Here is a 3,815-nt window from a genome sequence, read left to right as displayed (position 1 = left end):
TCTAATATATTCAGACAAATCCATGTAGTCCTTTGTATGCAATGAAGTGCTACTGCCATATTTGAGTTCGTGACCCATGCCAAAGTAGTTGGGTTGTGTTTGAGTTATTAGAGGACGGTCGTGAAGATTAAAGGGAGACATTGGTGTGAATGATGCCTCGAGGAAAGGTTGAAATGGTTGTTGTGGTGTTTGGTAGTCATATGATTGTTGCATGTTTTGGTTTTGTGATGTTTGAGCTTCTTGGCTATAGTAGGTGGGACGATTGGTGTTAAATGATTGCTGGGTGTTTTGGTTAGGGCAACTATGGTAGGGTGATGTGTTGGGTTCATAGTGATGTTGGGTTCCTTGATGATGATCTTCTTGTTGGTTGTGGTATGGGGGATACTCTTGGTATTGTGGTTGGGTGTTTGGCATGTTAAGGTCGTAGGTTTGTCTGTTTGTGGGTGTTGTACCCCAAAATTTTCCCTCCATTTGTTGCTTCTCGCCTGACTTATAACTTAAGATTCATCCACAACTCTTTCATGGAATTCATATAAGGCACCTACAAAACCATTCATATAAGGAAACATGTATGGAGAGTGTAAAAGTGATTCTTATGAATGCCATGTACATTTTTTAGTGAGAAATACTCTAATGAAATAACATGTGATTCTAGCATTAACAATCCATCTTTTTTCATCATCTTTATGGTCATACACTTCTTGCTTCATATTTCTTCAAGGCCAAACTATGTCCTTTTCCATGGAAGTACCTACAAAACCAAGAAAATCATGTTTCAAGATCCACATTCATTTCAAGTCATGGCATATACATCATTCAAGTTTCAACTACACCCACTATATTCCGCAATTCAAGCGAACCATAAAATCAACTCAAGCTCATCACAATAACAATGCCATACTCCATAGCAATCTAACTTGGTTTATCACCTATGTTCATGACATGATCACAATAAAACAAGTCAAGCCATAACTTCACAACCAAAATAATTTGCTTAACAACATGCTAATAATTCCTATTCTTGATCAACAATGGCATGATAATTTCCCTACATTTCAGTTCCACTGGCATTTCATTTTAAAACAATTTCTAACAGCAAGCAATTTCCAACAACATTGCATTTCTAACAGCATTGCATTTTTCTAACAGCATTGCATTTCTAACATCATTTCATTTTTAACAGCATTTCATTTTCATTTGAATAACATTCCATTCCATATTTTCATTTGAATTTCCATTTCATTTGACATTTTAACCCAACTCATATTAATCAACCAAATCGGGCAAGTGAATTTCATTTTAACAAACTAACAAATTAACAAACTAACTTCTAACTACTTTGCGCAATTGCCCAAAGTGCCCAAAACATCCCCAATTAATCTCTAATCAATATGCACCCCTCACCTAGTCTATATAAGCTTTCATCATTCACTCATAAAAAGGGGACTTCACTTTTTTGGATTGGATTCACTCTTCACTTTCTCCCAAGTTTTCACTCTTCATTCTCCATTTTTTCAACCTTCCCTCATTAGATCTCAAATCCATGGTTGTTAAAGCTTCACATTGAAACTTCAATCAACTCGAGCATAAACCCCCTTCACACTTCACATCATAGATTTCCATGATTCAAGAATTGAAAAAGAGGAAAAAGAATCAACAACCGCAAGAAAGCCAACGGAAGAAATAAAAGGGGTTGAAGAAGAGATGAAAAGGAATTGAATAGTTTCTTACCGTATTGGGTTTGCGCCGCCATTGAAGAACCATCAGAGGGTCTCCGATCGGTAAGCCTTAAATTGTATCATTTCATGAATTCTTGCTTGCTTGTGCATTCTCAATTGTTTGCTAGATCTATCTTTGTATGCTTGATTTTTCCTTGCTTTTCGTTTTGTATGGACGTTTACCGTGGGAATTCAAGTCTCGCCATGAACACAAACCATAGAAAATTCAGTATTTCACCAATACCGAAACTCGACCTCAAAATCACAAGAAGAAAATTCATTCACACTTAGACTTGAATTCATTACAAAACCATATTCATAAATAGATTCCCGAGCAAATTCACCATAAAACTCAAATAACCACTACCACGACCCTTACTAAACCCGATTGAGGAATCATGATTATTATAAGAATCCGTCAAAGATCTAAAACAATGAAACCGTAAACAAGCATCGTAAAGGAAATCAAACCCAATAGAATAAGGAAAAAATTAAAAAACAGAATTTGGGTGAAGTATTTAATCATACACCTGGCACGCGATTGGTGAATGACAATCCTGTTCCAGAATTATGCCTATTGCTCCAACAAAGAGACCCAAGTAGAATTTCTATGATAGGAGGTTTTGACCTCACTATGTTAACTGCCATCGTCAATCATGTGACTAATGGCGAACCCAATCTGACTCTATTGGCCTCACAAATGGATTTGGCTCAGACTGTTATTTACAAACACACACCCCTTTCCAAAACCTCATCGTTAGCGACGAAGTAGAAAGCCTCGTGATGAATACGACATCGTCGTCATCTCATCTATGGTGATTCTGCAAATTTCTTGCGTATGTATCTAGATCTCTATGATCTTCAACAATACGGTCAAAGGGCGCTGGTTCGGTCTCCATGTTCTTCATACCGTCGCCCGCTTCGGTATCATTACCAAAACTTTACAAAACTATGTCGATTGCCCGAAACTTTAAGTCGGTCTTGATCTTTACCCAATTGAAGGTTGATTCATATTGAAAGGCATCCAACCTTGTGTTTCGGGTTACCATTTCGGTTCAGTTAGTGTCATTCATAACAGTGAAGTCACTGACCTTTACAAAGCAAGCTTGAAGAAACTGTTTTTGATGATGCTTCTGGTACTAAATTCATTCATCATCTCATGGAAATTTGGAATCAAAAGGTTATTCTAGAATGCAAATAAGCTGAGGGAAGGAAACCTGCAGAATTCTAAACCAAAAGCGAAACATAATCTGAAACTAAGTTAAGCCGCAGACCGCAGAGCGAGTCGGTGTGCACTGTTACCGTGTGAGAAGTGTGTTGGTGAAGAACAGCACATTCAAACAGCTGTATTCTCCATTAGAAAAGAACTATTTAGCTGTAACACAATTTCGTGAAATTTCTTGGCCAAACCTATGCTCAGAATGTCGTCGGAATCGCGTTTGTTGCTTTGTTTTGGTAACGAATTGGTACCTGATTCGAAGAAGGGCGCACATTCGTGGAAGAGTAATCAGAGGAATACGATTTAGCTCAAGGTTTAACAAGGGATTGCAGCTTTCTAACATTTTGGAACATGGTGCTCTAAGGTCCTTTCTAGTATCATTAAAATTGTTACTTTCCGTGGCACGCGATCACCAACACCAACGATTGGCAGGCAGTCTTCAAGCAGTCAGCTGAAGCAACGTCATTTGGAATAGAATGGGTCTTCTCAAGTAATAGTAGATTTGGGTCGGGCCTGTGGCCTGCACCGCCCCTATTACTGCACTTACTCCATCTTTTTTCTCTTGGTTACTTTTGGCCATTTTTGAAAGGGTTAATGGGCCTTAGGATTTGCTAAATATACCCTCATTCGCATTGCTACACTCCCTGGCAGGGACAAATTAGTTGTCATCTTTTAAGCATAAAAAAAATATACACATTAAATAGATATAAAAATGTGCATTTTAGTAGTATTTTTATTTTAATTAGGTTAAGAAATAGAATTTAATTGATTTTTAGAGTTTACTTGTTTTTCTAGAGTTTAATGGTTTTTAAAGTTTAAATTGATTTAGCTTAATTTCTAACATCAAAACAGTTTTAGAATTCGTTTAACTTTAGGCT

At 37.2% G+C, this 3,815-nt stretch overlaps 1 long non-coding RNA gene across 1 annotated transcript; it reads right to left on the bottom strand.

The window, feature by feature from the left end:
- Positions 1-552: 552 nt before the first annotated feature.
- On the bottom strand, positions 553-3,608 carry LOC127085100 (uncharacterized). Its single transcript, XR_007788930.1, has 2 exons — positions 1,732-3,608; positions 553-751 (listed from the first exon to the last, which is right to left on the bottom strand). It is a non-coding gene; the product is annotated as an uncharacterized LOC127085100 (long non-coding RNA).
- Positions 3,609-3,815: the final 207 nt, after the last annotated feature.

This window comes from Lathyrus oleraceus, chromosome 5, assembly GCF_024323335.1.
Source record: "Lathyrus oleraceus cultivar Zhongwan6 chromosome 5, CAAS_Psat_ZW6_1.0, whole genome shotgun sequence".
In the NCBI taxonomy this organism is placed as follows: Eukaryota; Viridiplantae; Streptophyta; class Magnoliopsida; order Fabales; family Fabaceae; genus Lathyrus; species Lathyrus oleraceus.
This window is presented reverse-complemented; position numbering and strand designations above follow the sequence as displayed.